We start from the raw sequence: 13438 nt of genomic DNA on the forward strand, positions 1-13438 counted from the left end.
ACAGAGTTGCAGCCAAGTCTTGGAGCTGTTTAAAGAGTTAAAGACAGCTTTATATCCTGCCTAAACTTTTTTTTTGGGTGAAAATATATCCCGCCTAAACTTACTCTGACTGCTATAGAACATAAGAGGAAAAGTATCATATCAATTTAAGCCAACAAAATACGATTAGGCCTAAACTAATAAATATCAGTTTTAGACATGCTAATAGATCATTTTCGCAGGTCTCCACCAATTTCTTGCATTAACAACTTGGAGCTCTCAACAATGCGCTTGCTAACAATAACTATGTCACGGTATAACTCATGCTTAGCTGCTGGCCTGAATGACCTTAATTCAGTAACCGGTTTCTTAATCACTGATTTATCACACAACTCCTTTGCAGGCTGGACATGCTACCACCAGAAATCAGAGAGTGCCATTTTCAACACATTCTCGTATTCTGCATCTCGTTTCATCTTGAATAAGCCGCTTCCTTTAGGAGTCCAAACTTAGAAATGCATCCAATCTTTGTCCAATATTTCCATCAAACCCTGAGCTTGTGGAATACAGTGAAAAGCGATCCACCACCAAGGGCAAGCATTGGCCATTGAATTGGCCATATCTGGCTTGAAGAAGTATGGACACTTAATTTGCACCAATCCTTGCGAACGCAAAGGCAATTCATAAACTATCCCATCTGATGAAGCTCCAAGCCAATCATCTCCAAGGTTCTTATCCGCATTGCCATCCTGAAACTCCGGAGACAGAACAGTATTTCCAGTTGACCGCTTACAGAATTCAAGTGCTTCTTTCTCTTGTAAATTGCTCCATAAGGTAGATAAGACACTAGCTTCAGAATCAGAAAATGTCTCAATTGCTTCAATCTTCTCCAACTAGAGATTGACTCTTCTGCGGGGCTGAAATCCAATAGTAGCATCAGAAAAAGTGCTTGGTGTAAGTCTATGCGTTTCGGCAGACTGAGATTCTGTACAAAGATTCCCAGAATTTGGTTTTGACAAATTTTGGTTGCAGCAGTTCCTTCTTAACCAACCATTTGCCACAAGCAAACATTAGTCAGACCAAATAGAAAAAAAAAACAGAAGGCACTTTGACAAACACACCAATTGTTAAGTAATAGTCTGTCTACCATCAGGACATCTTAATGGAATTATGATGCGGCCTCCAATGCATGAATTTTCAAATATGCGGGTATGTGGACACGTTTGAGTCTCCATGATAATTCCAATTCCATCATATTGTCCTGATGTTAGAATTGTTATGATAATGTATTTGTACAGTCCTACTATAACACACGCACACACCCACAAGTCAGAATACAGTAATATATTAAATCATGGAATATGTCTAATATATAAATATATATATATTTATATATACACAGGATTACATGTAATTTGTATTAAGCTTCTTTGTAATGAGAACCTAATTTTTATGAATGCTTCAGATTCTCTGTATCATGTAAAAAAAAAAAAAAAAGATTGGTGCTGCCCCAAAAAGGAAGAAATAAGGCACTGATAGGTGTAAAAAAAAGGTGAGGGAGACAAATGGACAAGAAGGTGGAGGATTTGATTTGGGCGGGACTGAGAGTCTTCTTTTTTCTTCTTCATAAAATTTAGGGTTTAAGAAACGGCGAAGTTTCCAACTTCTCCGATACGTGGGTAGTTGTGTATTCCCTATTTTTGGCGTCTATTATCAAATAATACCTCATGAAATCCACTTTGTACATTATTTTTTTCATTATAATTTTTATAATGAAAAATATGTTTTAATTGTATAGGAATGTTAAGAGAGAGAGAGAAGGGGGGGGGGGGGGGGGGAGGGGGTGGTGTGGTGGAGGAAGAGAATAAGAGAGAAGGATTTTATAATATATTAGTGAGACTAGTGAAGAGTAACTTAAAATTTATGAAAATTGAAATTTTGAGAAAATCAAATGCCTTTAATATTTATACGGGGCTACTAAAAATTTATGAAAGTTTGTGGTTAAAAGTTTACAATTTGTGACTAAATGTTTTTAATCCCAATAAATACCATTATTATGTTATGGCACCAAAAACACGACAACAAATAAAAAGGCTTCGATCACTTCCGTTTATGATATATCATCTGCTAATATTTGTCTTAGGACGGGCATACTTGAACTTTCGGAATTCAAACTGGAGCAGAGTCAACAATATTGTAGCCAATGCAAACTGGGTCCCATGGCTAGGCAACCTTATGATAGCGGACACAAATATCTCACACTATTTTTATTGACATGCTAATAATTAAAGAATTGGGATTTTAAGACATAGGCTTGCTCCAAGTCGTTGAAGTGGTTATTGTTTTGTCCATATTGTACATTTTACTAGCTAGTTTATGTACTCAACTTGGAAAGTGGACACTGTTTTTCTTCTTTAAAACTGAAGATTATGCACTGAAATTGAACCAAAACTGAAATTTAGAAGGGGGTTATAAAATTTTGGTAATTCCAATAATATAAAAGTACTTTTGGAAAATTTACAAAATATTAAGGGTGTTGATGTAATTTATAAATTTTTATTTTCATGCATCTAATTTACATATAGATTTAAAAAAAAAAAAAAAGATCAGAAACATTTGTTTTTCTTTTTTAATAAAAAATAAGTCTTCTGATGGTATCATCTGTCCAGAAAATTTAAAATTATAGAACCATTAATAGCCATGGAACAGGAGTCCATGTACTACCAAAACAACACAGAGACTTGACATTACAGTGAAATGACATAAGATATGAACTACCAAAACAGAAGAAAGGAAAGTACATTCCGGTGGTGATCAAACAAATTACAATCTGACAAACATTTGTTTTGTTTATAAACAAAAACAAAAATCAGAAGCTGGGTAACAAAGAAAGCAACGAAAAGCAAAATCAGAAGATAGAAATGCCGCGCGGCCATTTGTGTTCCTTCAGAGTTCTTCCAATTAAGAAGAAGCCCATTATGACCCAACATGATTGCCTTCTCAATCTCACCCTCGTCTCATTCTTGTTTTTTTGTCTCATCCTCAGCCCCACAAAAAAAAAAAAAAAAAAAAAAAAAAACGGAGATCAGGTCAAAACCATCACGAACAAAGCTGTAGGGTAGGGAATTTCCTCACCAACAAGATCTACATCACGCCTTCACGGGCGACCTATCTCGACCCCATTCCTTATGGCTACTTCTCTCTCGCCCATGCAATCAATTTCTTTGCTTTCCCTTTTTATCTATTTCATTTGGTTTTTCTTCCTTTCTACACTTTTTAAATAAAAATATTTTGTAACGGATAGAGAACATTTTATTGGAGTGAATAAAGAATTATATAAGAGTCAAATTGTAATTATATCTAAATTTTATATTGGAGAAACTATTGACTAATTGTAAACTTGTAGAATATATGATTTGAATTTTTTTTTTTTTTGAAAATCTAGAAAGTATTCAATAAATTTATTATGAATAGATGCTACGTAATTTTTTATTGGAAATTTTAAAAGCATGAAATTTCACTAATTTATTTTGCATAAATGTTTATTAATTATATTAATTGCATATATTATACTAATATAGGTATATCAATTTCAATTTTCAAAATATAAATTATTTTATTTATTTATTGATCTTATCATACATTAATAAAACTTTAATATAAGTAATTTTTTAATTTGTTTTTTCCATTTGAAAGTATACAACTTAATGTTTATAATTTATTATTATTATTATTTTTCCCTTTTGAATAAACCGTTAATACATGTGTCTAATGATTATCCTAATATTATTTTTATTTTTTTAAATGATTTTTTATCGTTTTTGATGTTATAATTTTTTTATAAATGATTTTTTAACTATTTTTATAAAAAAATTAATATAAAAAAATTGAAAAAAAAAAGGCTTGCGCTTATAATAGTTTGGTATCTAAAATTATACTGTATTAAATTTATTCTACTAAATTGAATTGTATTGTAATGTATTATATTGTAATATTTTACAGTAGGAATGTATAGTATTATAAAGTTTTTTAAAAAGTTTAATTTTAATTAATTAAAAATAAATAATTTTTATTTTTATGTATATGATTTTCTTAAATAAATATATTACTGAAAATAGATAAAATTGATTCTTTATTATTATTATTTATGTAATGTTTTTCTAAATAATCATATCGTTCATAATATATATAAATTGAGTTGAATATCATTCATCATAATTTATGCATTAAAAATAATTAAGAATAAGTTTACTAATAAAAAAATTGACAAATTTTTTTAACGTACTTATGAAACTATTGTATATGCATCGGTAAATAAAAATGAACAAGATTTTCAATTTTTTTGGGGGAAAAAAAAAGGACAAAAGTAAAGAGATGAAAAAAGAAGAAGAAAGGAAACCATTTGATTTGTGCGGCTGTGACCCTGGATGGGGCCTAACGGTGAGCCCTCCTGTAACAGTCCAGTCCACCGGCATGTGGATATTGCCACTTTAGCATTGAAAAATCCTCTTACAACCTAGTTCTCACGGATTTTAAATGTGTCCCAATGGTTAGGGGTCCCACCTCTCACCTGTCAGTCCCACTGGCTCATGAGGGAAGTAAAACCGTGAGGGGTAGGATTGGGCTCACCACCTAGCTTCCAAAGCAGACAATATCCTGATTGGGCTTGGAAGGCCCGGGCTAGTAGGACTGACAGGTGATGGGTGGGACCCCTAACCATTGGGACGCGTTTTAAATCCGTGAGGGCTAGGTTGTAAGAGGATTCCTCAGTGCTAAAGCGGACAATATCCACATGCGAGTGGACTGGGCTGTTACACCCCTGTGTATCCCTTTTTATACATTTCACCAAACAAGCTCTAGACACGCCTTTAATGGTCAACACAACCTTAAGCAACTTTTTCTAAACCTTGCCCATGTACAGGGAAAAATTTCAAGTATTCCCAGAGTACTGAATAGCTTTAAACTCCTTCCATACATTTAACGATGTATGGTTGTTTTTTATACATATCATTACTTGGCATTTGACAAAATCATTAACCTCTCCTTTTTCTCTGTTATTTGTTATGGTAACCATATGCTCTCCTTTTTCAAAATGTCTCTCTCATGTTGGCCATTTTCATTTGATTTATATATTTTTTTTTCTAACACTCCCTTTAAAATGTAGATCTGTCTTTTTATTTATTTTGGATGGAGTTGTTGAGGTTTGAACTTAGGACCTGCGTGGAGTTTAACAGTGAGCCCCCCTATGTACACCTTTTTATACGCTTCACTAAACACACTCTAGTCAACACAATCTTAAGCAACTTTTTCTAAACCTTGCCCCATATATAGGGAAACATTTCAAGTATTCCTCGAGTATTGAATGGCTTAAACTCCTTCCATACATTTAAGGACGTGTGATTGTTTTTTATATATGTCATTACTTGTCATTTGACAAAACCTCTCCTCTTTCTCCATTCTTTGTTATGGTAACCATATGCTCTCCCTTTTCAAAATGTCTCTCTCACATTAGCCTTTTTCATTTAATGTAGGCTCGCCTCTTTATTTATTTTGGATGGAACGTGTGGCTTTTTTTTATACATGTCATTACTTGGCATTTGACAAAACCTCTTCTTTTTCTCCATTCCTTGTTGTGGGTAACCATAAGCTCTCCCATTCCAAAATGTCTCTCTCACGTTAGCATTTTTCATTTAATATAGGCCCCCTCTTTATTTATTTTCGATGGAGTTGTTGAGTTTTGAACTCAGGACCTGGGTGGAGTCTAACGGTAAGCTCCCTTGTGTACCCCTTTTTATATGCTTCACCAAACACACTCTAGTAAACACAACCTTAAGCAACTTTTTCTAAACCTTGCCCACATATAGGAAAAAATTTCAAGTATTCCTTGAGTACTGAAGAGCTTAAACTCCTTCCATACATTTAAGGATGTGTGACTATTTTTTTATACATGTCATTACTTGGCATTTGATGAAACCTTTCCTTTTTCTCCGTTCTTTGTTATGGTAACCATATGCTCTCCCTTTTCAAAATGTCTCTCTCACATTAGCCTTTTTCATTTAATGTAGGCCCGTCTCTTTATTTATTTTGAATGGAACGTATGGCTGTTTTTTTATACAGGTCATTACTTGGCATTCTACAAAACCTCTCCTTTTTCTCTGTTCCTTGTTGTGGTAACCATAAGCTCTCCCTTTTCAAAATGTCTCTCTCACATTAGCATTTTTCATTTAATGTAGGCCCGCCTCTTTATTTATTTTGGATGGAACGTGTAGCTATTTTTTTATACTTGGCACCCTTTTCAAAATGTCTCTCTCACATTAGCATTTTTCATTTAATGTAGGCCCGCCTCTATATTTATTTTGGGTGGAACGTGTAGCTATTTTTTTATACTTGGCATTTGACAAAACCTCTCCTTTGTTCTTTGTTATGGTAACCATAAGTCTCCCTTTTCAAAATGTTTCTCTCACATTAGCCTTTTCACTAACACTCTCCTTCAAATATAGGTCTGCCTCTTTATTTATTTTGGATGGAGTTGTTGAGTTTTGAACTTAGGACCTTTTAGATTTCCAGCTCTGATACCATGTTGAATTACCACTGATTCTAAACACTTAAGCTGATGGAATGTGGACTTTCATTTGATTTATATTTTTCTCCAACACTCTTAAACATAGACAATGAAGACAAAAGATTTTGGTAAAGGTGGAAAACAGATACACTAATGAAAATGACTTAAACAATGGTAGGAAAAGAGGTTGAATCCATCTGTTAGTCTTTATCCTTCACTCAAAAGAAAGTAGCATCCTCCAACTATGATCTGTGCATCTTCGCAGAGGTTACCTCCAAAACATCATCTGAATTTTTCCCTCTTCCTTTATTATGATCTACAAGGAAATGACCTTTAGCAAATAGCCATATATATAAGCTTTTAAATGATATTTATCTATTAAAAGCAGACAAGAAACTAAAAGTTATTGTATTTTCCATGGCTAAGTCGTTTGCTTCTCTCTCTCCTTACATTGCCCCTGGAACTCAATATAATGTTTTCTTGAGTTTCAAAGGCTTAGATACCAGAAATAATTTCACGGGCCACCTTTACAGAGCCTTGCATTAGAAAGGAGTTGGGACTTTCATTGACGATGAGGAGCTCAGAAGGGGGGAAGAAATATCACCCTCACTTATTGAGGCAATTAGAGAATCAAAGATGTCCATTATTATCTTCTCCCAAAACTATGCATCTTCACCATGGTGTTTGGATGAACTGGTTGAGATCCTTGAGTGTCGTGAATCATTTGGGCAACTAGTTTGGCCAGTCTTCTTGAGAGTGAAGCCCTCTGAAGTAAGAAATCAGATAGGCAGTTTTGGAGAAGCATTGGCTAAATATGAAGACAGTTCTGATATGAACAAGGAAAAGCTTTCTAAATGGAAAGTTGCTTTGACCAAAGCTTCCAATCTATCTAGATGGCATTTAGCTAAAGGGTATGTAAATTTGCTTATAGTACTATTATTCTTAAATACTTCACTGCTTCAATAGTTTTAGCCGCATGAATTTTAATTAGGGCATATAAGTACAAAATTTATATATATGTATCCATATATCGATAAAATCTTCCCCCTCAATGACGCTTTTCTTGATGGGGCAGAGATGAATCTCAGTTGATCCAAAGAATTGTTGAAGCTGCATTGAGCAAAGTAAATCGTGCAGCTCTACATGTTGCCAAAAATCCAGTAGGAATTCAAGACTGCTTACGGGAATTGAAAGACCTAATAGGTGTTGGAACTAGAAGGAATAATGTGAAACTGATAGGGATCTATGGAATTGGTGGTGTAGGTAAGACCACAATTGTCAAAGCGTTATTCAATGAATTTGCTAATGAATTCGAAGGTTCTAGCTTCCTTGCAGATGTAAGAGAAATATCTATGTAGCATCTTGGTTTTGTTCAACTACAAGAGACACGTTTGTTTGACATGCTTGGGGATAACTGTGAGATCCCACATCGGTTGAAAAAGGGAATGAAGCATGCCTTAAAAGAGGGTGTGGATACCTTTCTCTTGCGACGCATTTTGACAAAACCGTGCGGGTAGGACCCAAAGCAGACAATATCGCATGCAGGTGGACTGAGCTGTTACAATTGGTATCAGAGCCAGTACCAGGATCGGTGTGCTAGCGAGGATGCTGGGCCCCAAGGGGGGAGGATTGTGAGATCCCACATCAGTTGGAAAGGGGAACGAAGCATACCTTAAAAGAGGGTATGGATACCTTTCATTTGCGACGCATTTTGACAAAACCGTGCAGGCAGGACCCAAAGCGGACAATATTGCATGCGGGTGGACTGTGCTGTTACAATAACAATTTGAAGGTTAGTAATATTCATAGAGGTATCAACATCATAGAGGAAAGACTTTGCAAAAAAAGGGTATTTCTCATTCTCGACGATGTTGATGAACTCAATCAGTTAGAGACATTAGCAGGAGGGCACAAGTGGTTTGGCTTAGGAAGTAGAATTATCATAACTACTAGAAGTAAACACTAGCTAACTACTCATGGAACTAATCAAATATATCAGGTACGGTTATTGGACAATTGGATAGCTACTGAAATCTTCATTTGGAATGCTTTTAAGATGGAGAAACCTAAAAAAAATTACTTTGAGCTCTCTAATCGTATTGTACGTTATGCTAGAGGCCTTCCATTAGCCGTTGAAGTATTAGGTTCCTTCCTATATGGTAGAACAGAACAACAATGGCAAAGTGCAATTCACAATCTGGAAAGGAAACCCAACAAGAAGTTGTATCAGATACTTAAAATAAGTTATGATGCTTTATAGGATGATGAGAAGGCTCTTTTCCTAGATATTGCATGTTTCTTTGTTGGAGAGGAAGTAAATTATGCTCTCAAAGTACTTGGAACTGGTAATCTTTGCCCAATCATTGGAATTGGAGTTCTTACTGATTTGTCTCTCATAAATATAGAGAATAATAGGCTAAGAATGCATAACTTAATAGAAGAAGTGGGTAAGGAAATTGTCCGCCAAGAATCTCCTGAAGCTGGCAAACACAGTAGATTATGGTCTTCAGTTGATGTTTTTCATGTTTTCTCAGAAAATACAGTAAGAATCATCTTGAAGCTCTTTACAATTATATCTTCTAACAGGATTTTCTTTACGTACTGTGCTTTTCATGAGACAGTTAGAATATGTTTTACTCTCTAATTCCTAATTTATCTTGTGCTCTTCTCTGGTTTAGGGAACAAATATCAATGAAGGAATTACGCTGAAGTTGCCTAAATAAAGAACTGTACACTTGAATGATAAATCATTTCAAAAAATGAAAAGACTTCGACTTCTTATATTCAGTGGTTATAATGTAGGCTTTTCTGCTGCCATTGACTACCTTCCTAATGAATTAAGATTACTTCAAATGCCTAGTTACCAGTTTTCCACTTTGTCCTTCAATTTTGGTCCAAAACAACTTGTTATACTAAGCATGCCCGATAGCCATGTTCATGAACTAGGGAAAGGATTCAAGGTACGTTCTATTTTGTTCTACTTTGTTGTTAGTCAATTATTTTGTTCTTTATAGCTATCTATCTAATTTACATTTTTCATTCCCTTTCTTTTGTTTTCAGAATTTTGAAAGATTGAAAGTTTTGAATTTAAGTCGTTCTAAATTCTTAAGAAATATTCTTGACCTATCAACAGCCCCAAATCTTGAGAGTTTAAATTTTAGACATTGTACAAGTTTGGTTGCGATCCATGAGTCAGTTGGGTTTTTTACGAAGTTGGTTACCTTCGCCTTTTATTGCTGCACAAAACTTAGAACTTTTCCCAGGAACCTGGCGTCCAAAAATGTTAAAGATATAGATTTTGTAGGCTGTTCAATGCTCCAAAACTTTCCCAATGTTGTTGAAAAAATAAGATTTATAACAAGCCTAAATTTATATGGAACTGCTATAAAAGAGTTGCCTTCCTCGATTGAGCATATAGTTATGCTTGAGTCCTTGTACTTAAAGAATTGTAAAGAGCTTGTGCACATTCCAGCTAGCATTTATAAGCTGCTATTTCTTAGTTACCTTCATCTTGAAGGTTGCACAAATTTCTCTAAGTTTCCTGACTATGTCAAAGATATAGTTTTCATCTTACCAAGTTAGCTCTTATAAATTGTAATATGTCATAACAGGATTGTCTTGAAACTCCTTTTAGTTTTTCCTTGCTTAATTGGTTGGATCTATCCAATAACAAGTTTATCAATTTTCCCCCATTCGCAAGCTTTCTAAGCTTTCCAGTCTTAGTTTAGCTAACTGTCAACTACTTAGGGAAATTCCACAGCTTCCAAAATGCCAAATTAATTTAATTGCAACTAACTGCAAATCGTTGGTTGAGACTCCATGCAAGATCATGGCCAAGTTAATTTTCAATAATGCGGTCGGTCTCTCTCTCCATCAAATTGCAAGGATTCTTAAGGGACTCTGAATTCAGAGTTACACTTCCAGAATCTGATATTCTTGGGTGGGTTATCTTTCATTATATGTCGGGATCTATATGCTTTGATTTTGGTTCATCTAAGTTGAAGGATATGGCTACAGTGTTCATTTGTCTCTCTGAACCACTGGTCAATGAAATAATGGAATTTTCATTTGAGCTACTCGAAGAAAGTGATTCTGTAGGGTCTCTTAGAAGAGGGGACATTGTTGTAGAACCAGGGAGTATCTGTCTTATTTATGTCCCTGCTAAAACTCTTCTTTCTGAGTGCTTTCCATATTCTCCATCGAAGGATAGCAAAATTACTGTCCTAGAAAAAGTAAACAATGTTAGCAAAATCAGGGTGTCATTTCTTAACAGATATTATTATTAGCTTGGGTTATCTGTTTGTGGGATTGATTGTATATGGGATCAAGAGGAGATCATGATCGAACAAAAGCTGATCAAAGTCTCTGATTCTATTTCACATGTAATTGAGAGAAGTTTTGATGATTTTTCCTAATGGAGGCAACCAATTGATTAGTTGGAGTTCACAACCATGTTTCATTCTTAGCTTTTGTTTAACATGTTGGGGGATAACAATTTGAAGGTTGGCATTGTTTGTAATGAGATCAACATTACAAGGGAAAGGAGAAGAAAATACAGAGAACCAGATAGAGATTCCTGGAAATGACTTCTGTAATCAATAATCTAATGAATTACTTTACAAGTCTCATTTATAAGCAGATTCCAAACCGTTCTACTAATTCACTCAACAATACAGCAAACAAACTCACGAAGCTGTGCCTTTAACTGCCTCTCATCAATGCTTCTAGAATCCTTACTGAATGTTTGTTTAGTATGGCTTTCTCCAGATTCTTCTGCTGATGCATCACAGCTTTGATATGATTGGGTTGTTTCTTCAGTAATAAAACAGAACTTGCATCTTTTGATGATGTCAATGAACTCGATCAGTTGGAGAAATTAGTGGGAGGCAATGAGTAGCGGTTTGGCTTAGTAAATAGAACCATCATAACTGCTAGGAATAAACACTTCCTAACCAATCATGGAGCTAGTGAAATATATGAGGTTGAGGGATTGGATCATTGGAGAGCTTTTGAACTCTGCATTTGAATGCTGTCAAAATAGCATAAGTAATAAATAAAGCCAAATCTACTTTATCCAAACAGTATGAAATTAGTTTCGGTTTCAAAATTTATTTATTTATTTTATATTTTTTTCAACCGAGGATTTAAAACTAATGCTAACAATTATAGAATTCTGCCTTCTTTAAAAATAAAAAAAATATTATTTATTTATTTATTTTAATTTTTTTTTAATAGAAAGTTCTGTCTTGTTAATTAGTTTGGTTTAAAGGGTTACTTACATTTAAAAAGCCTGCATTTTTCTTTAACCTCAAATGTTACGTTAGCTTTAGACCTTCCTTTTTTTTTTTTTTTTTTTTTTTTGGGAAGACGAAGAAGAAGGAAAAAAAACTAATTCAAAATTAACTAGAAAGAGTTATAGATGTCAAGCTGGATAAGATTAAAAAGCCAACGTGGCCCATCTTCCAACCTCACAACCATATATCATCACAACCTAGTGCATGTTTTGCTAAATTATAAACATCTACATTTGAATCTCGTGGAGCATATTGCATAGATATCTCTGTATAAAATGACAGCAATTGCTTAATATTATATATAAGTTGACCTTCCACTGCCCAAGTGTCTTCCTCCTTTGTTAACAATTACACAGCTTGAAGCGAGTCTATCTCACACTGAAACCAACAAAGTTCAAACAAATATCTTCTTCTCGTTTTAGGCCTTGGTTAATTTATTATTATAAATAAATATTAATATATTGGAGATAGCATATGGTTATATTGGACTACTTCAAATCCAGGCTGTCCATTGAAGACATGTAGCCACCATTATACTACAAGAAAATTTAAAAAAAAGCCCATTACTCTGCCACAAATTGATAATATAAATATAAAAAATTTGTTGGGAACATATTTTTAATATAAAATATAAATGCATTTGACGTGTCAAATATCAATGGATCATTTTAATTAACGATTTAAAGCTAAAATTTTGTTACAAAAATGGTAATTATTAACGTGTTCATAGTACAAATGGATTTAAAATATAAGGTAGAATTCCCATCAAAATCCTATTAAAAAAAATTACTTTAAGAGAAGAGAAATATTGACAGAGCAATATGAAATAAGTCAAAAACTTGTAATAAAAAAAAATCAAAAACTTAAAAATATTAAAATGTATATTAGTTAGTCCCTTTGGTTGGATCCATGTGCAACACACTTTTGGTTATAATTGACAATGGATATAAAAACTAATGCTCATAGAAGTTTTTTAGAACAGTTAATTCTTCAATATTTGATTAAGAACAACTATTGTCATTGACCCTTATGAGCTCTACAAATTATAAGCTTGAAAAAGGGACTAGTTCTTTAACATAAGAGCTGAGAGGATCAAAACTGATCATTAAACAGCGTTATGGATGGCTCACGTGCTAGCCATGCATGGTAGATCATTATTATCATCATCACCATAATTATCATCTTCATCTTCTTTTTTTTCCTCCATTAATGTCCGAAAAAAGAAATATGATGTTTTCTTGAGTTTCCAAGGTGAAGATACACGCAAAAATTTCACAGGCCATCTTAAGAAAGCATTGCATCTTAGGGGAGTTAAGACATTCATTGACGACGAGCTTAACAGGGGGGGAAGAGATTTCTTCCTCACTAATTAAAGCATTATGCCATCAAAAATCGCCATCGTTATCTTCTCCATGGTGTTTGGATGAACTTGTGGAGATCCTTGAGTGTCAAGATTCACTTGGACAAGTAGTGGTTTGGAGAGTGTTTTATGATGTGCAGCCTCATGAAGTAAGAAATCTGAAAGGCAGTTTTGTAAAAGCATTAGCTAAATATGTTGAAGAAAGTAGGAATATCAAGAACAAGATCAAAAAGTTGCCCAAAT

The 13438-nt window shown here is 34.0% G+C and overlaps 1 pseudogene; it reads right to left on the reverse strand.

The window, feature by feature from the left end:
* Positions 1-209: 209 nt before the first annotated feature.
* On the reverse strand, positions 210-1129 carry LOC125422722 (uncharacterized; annotated as a pseudogene).
* Between the last annotated feature and the right edge of the window lie 12309 nt (positions 1130-13438).

The sequence above is a fragment of the Ziziphus jujuba genome, chromosome 2, assembly GCF_031755915.1.
Source record: "Ziziphus jujuba cultivar Dongzao chromosome 2, ASM3175591v1".
Classification (NCBI taxonomy): Eukaryota; Viridiplantae; Streptophyta; class Magnoliopsida; order Rosales; family Rhamnaceae; genus Ziziphus; species Ziziphus jujuba.